We start from the raw sequence: 12,915 nt of genomic DNA on the forward strand, positions 1-12,915 counted from the left end.
TGCCCTATAATCCACAGGGCCAATGCATCATTGAGAGAGCCCATTGTACTTTGAAACAATATTTGCAAAAACAAAAAGGGGGGATAGAGGCTATGATGCCAAAGATGGCTCTATCCCTTACGATATTTACTCTTAATTTTTTAAAATTGGATGATGCTGGAAGATCACCAGCCGAAAGGNACGGACAATGGCCTCAATTGCCCAATGAAATGGTCAAATGGAAAAACGTCCTTGATAATAAATGGTATGGCCTGGATCCTATATTAATCAGATCCTGGGGAGCTATTGTGTTTTAATCCACTTTGGGTTCCAACATGACTGACAAAGACCATGAAAGATCAAGATGAATCCCAAGATGATCCTGCTATTCTTACTCCTGATGATTGAGACTGGGATAAGTATACCTTTGTGGGCCATAGTAAGATCATGGCCAGTACCTTTNCCAGTACATTCCAATTCTTCTACCTAGCCTTTGTTTTTTGCAAAGGAATGTTTTTGGATGTGCCTTATGCATGACAAACTCCTCAAGAGCCAGGGGTGTATAAGAGTACTAGTAGTATTCATTTAAATTATACACTATGCTTTGTGCATAATGTGGATAAACCTTTTACATCCAGTATGTTTTTTAAAGAAAAAGATTATCTCTAATTTGGCAGATCAAATTAATACTGCTGACACTATAAGTCAGATAGCAGAAAAAACGTCTGAGGCATTGCTTACCCTGCAAAGGGTGGATTCTCATATTGCCCCAGGGTTAATGTTAGTGAATCAGAGAGTGGATATTTTAAAAAATAACATGGAACAGATGATGGATGTCATACAAATGAGTTGTGTGGCATCCACTCTGCATGTGTGCATTACGTCCATTTTCCAAACATCTAGGGGTTCCAATGCTCGAGGATTAANGCCCATGGCAGGTGCATTAATAAATTCTACACATCTACCACACTGTAGGACAGTATCTCGAGCTATTGTTCGTGTGAGCTTAAATTTTGTGGTAATGTAGAAGCAGGGAAATGATAAAGTTGATGAAAATTCTTAGCACTGTCTATAGAGCTTTGTGATAGGAAAACCATATCTCTGGTGGCTGAAACAGCAATTGCATTTCCAATTGCATTAACCATAGGTCCAGATAATGATGTATGTGCTCTAATATGTTGAATATAAAAGGGGTGCTCACGCATCAAAATACAATCATGTATTTTCATCAAAATTTCAGATACTGGACTAGACTGCTTAAAATTTCCAGCAATCTCATATATTAATGATTCTTTTATTAGAAGTACAGACCCATTGAATTATCTGAAGGGTAACTGGTCGCAGGAGCTGGATAGGTTGCAGATGAGGCTGCAGATACAGATCCTGAACCTTAATGGAACCAGAGTGGAACCAGTGACCTTTGGAGATTTTTACCTCTTGGCTTACCTCTGCGTTTTCTTACTTGAAGGAATGGGTGGGAGTGATTTTGTTTGGTGCTGCAATATGCTGTGGACTGGTGTGGACTGGTGTTCATGCTCTGGTTGGTATGCAAATTCAGAACCCAACAAAAACGTGACAAGGTGATTATAACTCAGGCACTTTTAGCTATTGAAAATGGTGCCTCCCCTGAAGTTTGGTTATCTATGCTCAAGAATTAGTCGGCATCTGAGGTCTCTGCTCTTGCACCCCACGGATTTATGGATCCATTGCACTGGGATGAGAGAGACTCAACGATCATTGATCAGCCCTTGCACATCGCTGAGGTTTCCTCCTTGCACACAATAGGGTGATCATGATTTCGCCACTAATTAATTTTTTTGGCTGGCCTCTTTTGTAGAGTTCACCCTAGGTCATTTATCAGTTACTGTCACACAGCACTGCAGTATCCAGAGATGGACAACTTTCCTCATGCAGAGACCAACCTAAGACATGGGGCCAGGTGGCGATAGGGTTACCCTATAATGGGTAAGGCTCTGACATTAGAGGAACAATCTAAAACAGGAGCCACAGCAGATGGACATAATTGCACAGGCCTAGTCCAGCCTCATTCTATTAAAACAAAAAGGGGGAGATGTGGGAAGCCACATGTGCCATTGCAGGGTGGTGCTGGCTTCCGCTGGCCACCACACATACATAGGCAGTATAGTTTTTTTTTGCCAAGATGAGGTATTGAGAATTAACCAAAATTAAACCAATTAGATGAGAAACAAGTTAACCAATCAGATGAGAGAGAAGTTAACCAATCAGATGAGAGAGAAGTTAACCAATCAGATGAGAGAGAAGTTAACCAATCAGATGAGAGAGAAGTTAACCAATCAGATGTAGGCATGCAAATGAGGTGGTAAGCATAACCCAAGCACAACCAATCCGGCTGTGAGACACGCTTCTCCTAGGCCTATATAAGCAGCACCAGTTCTGGGCTTGGGGTCTCTTCGGCTCTGCAATCAAGCTCTACTAATAAACGTGTGCAGAAGGATCCTGTTGCAGTGTCGTTCTTGCTGGCAAGTCGGGTGTGCACAAGAAGTAATCAATTCATTGTGCTACCCAGTTCCCTCTGCATCATACTTATCTTTGGAAATGTAATCTCTTGGATTCTTACTCGGACACAATGTCTTCTGCTTTGTATCTTGCCTTCGCTTGATGACGGACTCATTCTTCTAAAATCCTTATCCCAAATTAACTTTTCTATAGGTTGCCTTGATCAGGTTATTTTATCACAGCAACAGAAAATGACCTAATACAATGTGTTTCCACATGTAGAGAAAAAAAAAGGACCCTCCTTCCTAATCAAATTTCACTATTTATTCAGAGTTGTCTATTCCTCTCATTTTTATTGATTTTTGTGGTACATTTTCAGGTCTTTTATTTAACTATCCTGGCATGATTTTTTCTCTGTGATATCTTGGCTGTTTTTATTATTCTTTACATATTAATATACTCTGTCTAATCTCCTCTGGAGATCCTGTTGAGTAGCTGCTTATTCCATTCAATTGTTTTTACCTTGGAAACGATCATTTCTTCTTAATATTATTAAATACTTTTTCTGGGTAGTGTCTTGTTTGACAGTGTCTTTCACAACTTAGAGTACATCTTTGAAAGCCCTTCTGGGTTTAAATGCTTCTGTGAAATAACCCTTTGCTATTCTTTTTAAAAAAATAAATATATTTTTATTAAATTTAATTCTTTATTCATTTTACAACCCAATATCTGCTCTTCCTCTTCTCCCACTATCCTATAATGTAAGTCCTCCCCACATTCCCCTCAGAACAGAAAGATCCCCAATGGATGTCAACCCTTCCATCCTCTATTCAACCTCCACTTTCACCTATCACACCATCCCCATACCCCCTGTCCACATCTCAATTAGTTGTGGGACAACCACTTACATTTTTTTTTTTACTTTAAATATAATTGCATCAATTTTCCATTTCCATTTTATCTTCACCTTCTATACCTCTGATTCCATTTCAAAATCATGGCCTATTTTTAAAATATAATTGTTACTCACATATATGTGGATACATCCTGTTTAGTACATGTAATGTGGTATGTTTTTATGATTTCTGGAATAACAACCTGGCATTTCATAACCAATTATTGCCAGTGGGACAGTCTTTATTAGCTGATTTGTCCTTTCTCTCTGGATCCTTTCAATGCCCTGTATTCTGTTATTTATGTTTTAACTAGATTGTATCATGGAGAACTTCTTTGTTGGTCTAGTCTGTTTTGTATTTGGTGGATCTTTTATAGCTTGATGGACTTGTTTTACTCCAGATTTGGGAAATTTCTTATACTATTTTACTGAAGATAATCTCTGTGACTGTTAACCACTCACCCATATAGGTAAAGTTTCAACTGCCTTATTCAGTTTTTTAGCCCCAGGTTAGGTTCAGTTTGCATTTTCTTAAAATCTTCCAATTGCATTTGCATGTCTTGGATTATTTTTTTTTTTATTTTATTCTTTTCCTTGTCTTTGTCTTTTTTAATTGTTTGAACATTGCATAGTGATTCTTCTGAATCTTTGTCTCTTTGTTCTTTTTAATCATTTACATAATCATTTAAATATTGGCCATCATTATGGAATTTTTATATTTTGGGAGAATACATAATGGTTTTGGTGGGGTTATTTTCTGTCTTGAAGTGAACAGAATCAAATACCTATAATATGCAAGTATAAAGTAAATAAACAAAATTTAAAACTCGGTACTTTAGTCATGTTAGTCATATTTTTGAATGTAAGTAACCAGGCAGAATTAATAGCTTCTGAGTTTTTAAGAACAAATCTACATTACTAAATAGTCTATGCTTTAATGAACTACCACAACAAAGGCAGCTTATAAAAGAAAGCATTTAATTCCATTCTCCACAGATTTATCCTTAGTGCTACTATAGCTTGCTTGAAAGAGTCTTCTTTCTACCCTAGCTTCAGTCCCAGGGGTCTACATCTCTTGTTGAAGACCACATGGTCAACCTAGCTCTTTCCTACCATCCCTCTCAGCCTTTGCTTCCCACTCATCTTCAGTCTTCTGTGTTATCTGATGTATTTCAGAAGCACTTTCTACCAGCAATCTCTGGTGGCTGCTCTAGGTTGGGATACATGCACACAATTTTCAAAATCCTTTCTGTCCTCTATTCTGCTCTCTTCTTGATGGATCATAGTCCTGCTGCAGCCAGAAAATTGGAGCACTATGAAAAGACCAAATAATAATAATAATGATAATAATAATAATAATAATAATAATAATAATAATAATAATAATAATGAAAAGAAGAAGAAGAAGAAGAAGAAGAAGAAGAAAAAGAAGAAGAAGAAAAAGAAGAGGAGGAGGAGGAGGAGGAGGAGTAAGAAGAGGAGGAAAAAAGCTAAAAAGCACAGAATATATTTTTAAAAAAAGCATACAGGAAAAAATTTACAATATAAAGAAAGAGATACCTGTCGAGGCACAAGAAAATTATAAAACACCAAATATACAAGACCAGAAATAAGCTTCCCATGATATCTGATAATCCAGAGAATAAATGTATAGAACAAGAAATGGATACTAAAAGCTGTGAAAAGATATTATCAAGTAATATGTAACAAGGTAACAAATGTTTTTTTTAATGAAAGCCACAATAAACAGAAAGGCCAGGAAATATGTTCTATAAACTCTGGAGGGACACAAATGATTGGGTTATTATATCCATAAAAACTATCAATCACAACTGTCCAAAAAATATTCCATGACAAAAACAAATTTAAGCAAATTATATCTACCAATCTAGCTCCTCAGAAAGACCTAGGAAAATTTAAATCTGAAGAGGTTAACTACAACCTAGAGGACACATGGGACAAATAATTCAAGTACAGTAAATTAAAAGAGGGGGCAGTACCACCAAAAGGAATCAATAAATATTGCTCATGAAGAATTCCAAATAGTGATCGTTTTAATTACTCAGTAAGAAGACAGAGATAAACACATATTGGATTAGAAAAGAAGATCCATCTTCCCATAACGTTCAAGAAACATGCCTCTCCTTTATGTATAGACATATCCTACAGTAAAATGATAGATAAAGGTATTCAAAGAAAATGGATGCAAGGAGAAAGGATGTGTAGTTATTATAATATTTGACAAAATGCCTCTGAAACTAATGAAAAAGATTGGGAAGGACCCTGCATACTCATTAAAGTAAAAAGCTACTACCAAGAAAAAGTTACAATTACAAGCATCAATGGATCAATTTAAAAAAAAAATTAGAAAAAGCAATACAGAAAAGAAAACGTGAGGGACTGGATGTGTCTGACCCAGAATTAGTCTACAGACATGAATAGAACTGTGCACCTCATGGGAGTTGGCAACAGAACCTGGTGATACAGAGTGGAAAGAGACCTAAGGGAGGGTGCATCCCCCAGGTGTGCTGAGTATGCCACAGCACTTAGTGCTTGTCAATAGAAGCTTCAGCAAGAGGACGGGTATTATATTTGACTCCAGGTTAAGCCTATAGGATGTAAGGGTCACGGCACAGTGACTCCCATAATTCACTGTTGACTGATGCTGTCAGATCACAGTGGAAGCCTCAGCTGTTCCTGTGTAAAATCCACAGACTGAGAGAATTTCACTGCTCCTTGCACGTGAAGACCCACTTGGACATTGTGAGCTGACCCAGGTCAGTATTTCACCTTAAGAGGAAAGAAAAGAATAAATCTTTAGAACAAATAACCATCTTATGTTGAAAATCAACTTCTCAATTCCCACAGTTCCTCAGCCTGTTCCTCCTCCCTTCTTTCTTCAAGAGGCTGTCTATCCCTCCCCTGTCAGGCCTTCTCACCCCCTGAGGCCTCAAATCTCTCCAGGGTTAGGCTTGTCTTCTTCTACTGAGGCCAGACCAAACAGTCCTCTGGTGTGTGTGTGTGTGTGTGTGTGTGTGTGTGTGTGTGTATGTGCGTGTTGGGGGTGGTGTTTGGATCAGCTTATGTATGCTGCTTGGTGAATGGCTCAGTGTCTGAGAGATTGCAGGGGTCCACGTTATTTGAGACTGCTGGTCTTCCTATGGGGTAACCAACCTAAATTTCTTCAAGCCTTTCCCTAATTCAACTACAGGGGTCCTGGTTTCTGTCTAATTGTTGGGTGTAAATATCTGCCTCTCTTCCAGTCAGCTGATTGTTGGGCCACTCAGAGGATAGCCATGCTAGGCTCCTGTATGCCCACCATAGCATCAGTAAGAATGTCAGGCCTTGGAGCCTCCCCTTGAGCTGGAATACAATTTGGGCCTGTCACTGGACCACCTCTTCTTCAGTCTCTTCTGCATTTTTGTCCCTGCAGCTCTTTTAAACAGGAAAAATACTGGGTCAGATTTTTTGACTGAGATGGCAACCCTATCCATCCACTTGATGTCCTGTCTTTCTACTGGAGGCAGACTCTACAAGGTCCCTCTTCCCACTGTTGGGCATTTTACCTAAGGTCCCTTCCTTTGAGTCCTGAGAGTCTCTCAGCTTCTAGGTCTCTGGTATTTTCTAGAGGGTGCCACACCTCCCACCTCTGATTCCAAGGTTGCATATTTCCATTCTATCTGATGGCCCTCAGGTTTCTCTCCTATTTCCCCCCCAATACCTGACTATGTTCCACATTTTGCTCCCTCTGCCTCCCATGACTGTTTTTTTTTCTCCCTCCTGAGAGATATTGAAGCATCCTCACTTGGGCCTTTTGGCTTGTTAACCCTCTTGAGTTCTGTTGACTTTATCCTAGGTGTTCTGTACTTTCTTGGCTAATGTCCACTTATTAGTGAGTACATACCATGCATGTCCTTTTGGGTCTGGGTTACCTCACTCAGGATGATATTTTCTACTTCCATCCATTTGCTTGCAAAACTCATGATGTCATTATTCTTAATAGCGAAATAGCATTCCATTGTGTAAATGAACCACATTTTCTGTGTTCATTCTTCAGTTGAGTAACATCTGGGTTGTTTCCCCCTCAAGGCTGCTCTGTTTTTTCCCCCTCAAGGCTGCTCTGAACATAGTGGAGCATGTCCCCTTGTGTTATGGTAGGACATCTTTTGGTTATATGACCAAGAGTGGTATAGCTGGGTCTTCAGGTAGATGTATTCCAAATTTCTGAGGAACCTCCAGATTGATTTCCAGAGTGGTTGTACTAGTTTGCAATTCTACCAGCAATGGAGAAGTGTTCTTTTTTCACATCCTCACCAACATATGTTGTCACCTGAGTTTTTCTTCTTAGCCATTCAAATTGGTGTAAGGTGGAATGTCAGGGTCATTTTGATTTACATTTCCCTGATGAGTAAGGATACTGAACATTTATTTAAATGCTTCTTGATCATCCTAGATTCCTCTGTTGTGAATTCTCTGTTTAGCTGTGTACCCCATTTTTTAATTAGGTTATTTAGATTTTTGGAGGTTAGCTTCTTGAGTTCTTTATATATTTTGGGTATTAGGCCTCTGTCGGGTGTGGCGTTAGTGAACCTTTTTCCCCCTCAGTCTGTAGGCTATCGATATGTTCCATTGATTATGTCCTTTGCTTTACAGAAGTTTTTCAGTTTCATCAGGTCCCATTTAGCAGTTCTTGATCTTAGAGCCTGAGACAGTGGAATTCTGTTTAAGAAGTTTTCCCTAGTCCAATTAGTTTGAGGTATTTTCCCACTTTCTCTTCTATTAGATTCAGTGTATCTTGTTTTATGTTGAGGTCTTTAATCCACTTGAACTTGAGCTTTATTCAAGGTGACAAATATGGGTCTACTTTCATTTTTCTATGAACTGACTGCCAGTTAGTTTAGCACCATTTATTGAAGATGCTTTCTTTTTTTCTATTGTATATTTTGACTTCTTTGTCAAAGATCAAGTGTCCATAACTATGTGGGTTTATTTCTGGGTCTTCAATTCTATTGTATTGATTGACCCCTCTGTCTCTGTACCAATTCCATGCAGTTTTCTTTTATCACTTGTTTTATAGTACAGCTTGTGTTCAGTGATGGCGATCTCTCCAGAATTTCTTTTATTGTTAAGAATTGTTTTCAATATTCTGGGGTTTTTGTTTTTCCACATGAAATTGAGAATTGCTCTTTCCATGCCTGTGAAGAATTTTGTTGGTATTTTGAGGACCAGATGGCTTTAGTGCAGAATGTTACCAAATCTTCAAAGAAGAGATAATACCAACACTCCTCAAATTATTCCATAAAATAGAAACAGAATGAATACTACCTAGTTCGTTCTAAGAAGTCAAAATTACTCTGATACCTAAATCACATAAAGATCCAACAAAGAAAGAAAAGTTCAGACCAATCTGGCTTATGAATTTTGATGTAAAAATATTCAATAAAATTCTAGCAAACAGAATCCAAGAACACATATAAACCATCATTCACCACAATCATGCAGGCTTCATTCCAGGGATGCAAAGTTGGTTCAATATATGAAAATTTACTGACAAAATCCATGACATAAACAAACTCAAAGAAAAAATAACATGATCACCTCATTAGATCCTTAAAAAGCATTTGACAAATACAACATCCTTTGATATTAATAATATTGAAGAGATTGGGAATTCAAGGCACATATCTAAATATAATACAAGCAATACACAGCAAACCAATCTCCAATATCAAATTAAATGGAGAGATACCTGAAGCAATCCCACTAAAATCATGGAGAAGATAATGCTGTCCACTCTTCTAGTATCTATTCAATATGATACTCAAAGTTCTAGCTAGAGCAGTAAGGAAAAAAAGAAAAGAATCAAGGTGATAGTAAATTGACAAATAAGAAGTCAAGGTATCAGTATTTGCAGATAATATGATAGCATACAAAAGTGACCCCAAAAATTCTACCAGAGAACTTCTACAGCTGATAAACTTCAGCAAGGTGGCTGGATATAAAATTAACCCAAACAAATCTGTAGCCTTCCTTTATATAAATGATAAACAGACTGAGAAAGAAAACAGGGAATCAACACCCTTCATAATAATCACAAATAATATGAAATATGTTGGGGGTAACTCTAACCAAACAAGTGAAAGATCTGTGTGAAAAGAACTTCAAATTTCTCAAGAAAGAAATTGAAGAAGACCTCAGAAAATGAAGAGGTCTCCCATCCTCATGGGTTGGTAGGATTAACATAGTAAAAATGGCCATCCTACCAAAAGCAATCTACAGATTCCGTGCAATCCCCATCAAAATACCAACTTTTCAATTATTATGTGACCTATTTCTCTGTGTAACATTGTAAACATCCAAAGCTGAAAGGCTTGAATTAAAAGTAAGAAAGGGTGAAGGGAAGAAAAGAAGAAAAGAAGAAAGGAAGGAAGGAAGGAAGGAAGGAAGGAAGGAAGGAAGGAAGGAAAGAAGGAAGGAAGGAAGGAAGGAAGATGAAAGAAAAACCCAACTATAACATGTATAAAGACAGAGGAAAAGATATATACATATACACATATACATATATTCAAAAGAAAGAATTGTGTATGTGAATGTGTGTGTAATAATTTAAAATTAGAATCCATCCAATTTGAGGGACAGCAACAGTGTTCCATGGGAAGAGTTAGACAGTAGAAAGGATAAAATAATATTTTACATATATCTTAATCTAAAAAAATTAAAATACGACATTTAAAACCACAATAACTAAAAGAAAAACCTTAACCAACAAATGATTGGAGATAGGAAAACCACAGCAAATGAAATAAAGCAAGATAAAATAAAAACAGCATGTCCCTCCCCATATTTCCTATCCTGTAGTAATGGGTAGAAAAGACATGATTTCAAATAACTTCCATAAAGAAAAGTTCAAATATTCATTATATTAATTATGTACAAATAATTCACCCCTCTGCAAAATAATCAAAAGTCATGAATGTAATCCAAGGGAACAAACACAAAAAACTGAATGAAATGAGTAAGTCAAATAAAACAGTTAAGGTAGAATTAAGTAGAGACACTATTCCTGATGAAAAACTGAAATAATATGATATTAAATATTCAAAGTGAGATACCCAGACAACCTCAGCTGTAAGCTTCCTGATATCCAGTCTAGTACACAGAGCTGGGTGAGTCTTGAGGTTCAGACTCGAAGGATGAAGTTGACCAGAACTCTCAGAGAAGCCACAGCTGCAGTACTTGTCTTGAACCCCATGTATGCTGCCTCTCAGCCTTGCTTTCTGTGTCTTCCATCACTTGATCTCCTGCAATGGTGAGCTGGCATTGCCAAACTCTCTTGGGCCCTGCAGTCCAAGGACTCTAAGGTGGAACAGCAGGCCTTGGTAGCACCAGGAGAACCTGTGCCTAGGTCCTGGGTGTCCATGAAGCTCTGGGTAGACATGTGTATGAAGCCCATGGGCCAGGCAAGGACTAGTCAGAGCCCTTGCCCAAACAATCCACGTGCTTCTTCACTGTGCCAATCCCAGATTCACTTACACTCTGGAAGCTGCAGTGAGTCTGGAGGGTTCTTAAATACTTTAACTTCCCTTTTAGCCCACCATCAAAGGCAGTGGAAAATAAAGAATACTGAGGAAGTGGGTCTGTTCCTAAATAGTTATTTGGAGCAACTCCCCATCTGTGTTGTCTGGAAATTAGCAGTTTAGTTTAAGAGTCAGCAGAAGCAGCTTTATCTACATGAAAACACTTCATAAGTGTGGACTTCATGCACTCAAGTTCAGTAGTGTTGGGATAGCAAACATGAATCAGCAGCAGTGGCACTACCTAGCAGAGACACCCAGATCTGCTGTGCCTCTCATTGAAGTGAAGATCACTGAAGACTCAGGACCAACAAGCTTTGTACAGCTAGCTCTATAAACAAGCCACGCTCAGCCTCCATCACTGTCTATAGAGTCCTATTTATATCCCTCCAAACATCACATGTCTTCCTTGGGTCTTGCCTTACCATGACTTGCTTCAATTATGTGAGTCTGTCTCAGCTGACATCACTCTGCCAACCAGTCCAAGTCCTTAGAAACCACAAGAAACTGCAGCATGCCACCAGAAGTTTTTTGGTGCATTTCTGTCTATTGAGTACTGCCAAATGGAGCTCAACTATGCAATGTAAAGTGAACCAACATATATATGTGTGTGTGTGTGTGTCTTTAGTGCAAAATCCTTCACCACATGTCCTTTCATGTGCTTGCTTTCACTTGTATCTGCTTCAACAAAATGTTTCTTTACAACTCTGCTTTAATCTTTCACCTGTGACCACATCAGGAAAACACCCCTTCATATTGCTGTGGCAGACATAATCATGTGGTTTGGGGGATGGTGGTAAACTGATGTCTTGTTATGATTTCTATTACTGTTACAAAATACCATGAGCAAAAACAACTTATGGAGAAAAGGGTTTATTTCACCTTACAGCTTGTAATCCATCTTCCAGGGAAGGCAGGGTAGGAAATCAAGGCATGATCCTTGAGGCAGGAATTGATGAAGAGGCATGGAAGGATGCTTGCTGGCTTGCTCTTCATGGCTTGCTCAGTATACTTTCTAAAAGGGCCTGTATACACACATAGTTTCTTAATATATGAAGGGGATTTGTTAGGATGCTTACAGGCTGGGGTCAGAGAAATACAAGGACCAGCCTATTTGGCAATGACATGCAATTTTCTCTGCTAACCACTTGACATCATCTGTGATTAGTTAAAACTCAAGTGTCAGGATACACATGTGAGTTTTTTTTTCCTTAATTAAATATTTTGAGGAGAGAAAAAATCACTTCTAACCAGGATACTTGAAGTCAGAAGATCCAGCTTTAATCTGTGCTATACCTTTGGCATGAAGCCATTACCACTGCTCTCCCTGCTTGACTTGAAGAGAAGACTCTGCCCTTGAGCTGCAAGCATGATGATCAGTTGTGCTAGGGATGATGACAGAGCTGCTGGTACCAAGGGCAGGGTGGTGTATAACAGCGGGTCTGGCCCCCACACATACTGCTCAACTGTATGATCACCCTGAATCTGAGCAATAAGGTATCCAAAATGATATCATTTCCTGAATTAAGTTGTCTTTGAAAGACTTCTGTAAGGGTCTGTGATTCACAAAAGAATGAAAACCCAGACTCAAATAGTATGCAGCAGCAAAGAGCAGTTATTCTGCAGATCAAAGATCTACCATTCAAGATGAAAGACTGAGGTATGCTTTGCACAATCAGTTTGACTTCTGTTAGGATAAGAGTGTGACTTTTACCCTTCTTTCTTTTGATTGTTTGGATCTATCTCCAGGGGTATGGGTGCTCTTGTGATTGGTTAAGGCTCTGGGAAATTTGAGGGACTTTTTGGAACCATTGCTGATTAACTAATCTTGATTCAGGCTTGGCTCAGGCCAGGTGGTGGGCAAATCCCAGCAGCTCCTGATTGACTGCTTCTGAGGGGTGGTGACTCCTGAAATTGACTTGTTTTGGACCTTTCCAATTCGGAAAAACAGAAACTTAGGCCTAATTTCCAGAAGTGCCACTTTGCAGT

Source organism: Mus caroli, chromosome 14 (genome assembly GCF_900094665.2).
Source record: "Mus caroli chromosome 14, CAROLI_EIJ_v1.1, whole genome shotgun sequence".
NCBI classification, from domain to species: Eukaryota; Metazoa; Chordata; class Mammalia; order Rodentia; family Muridae; genus Mus; species Mus caroli.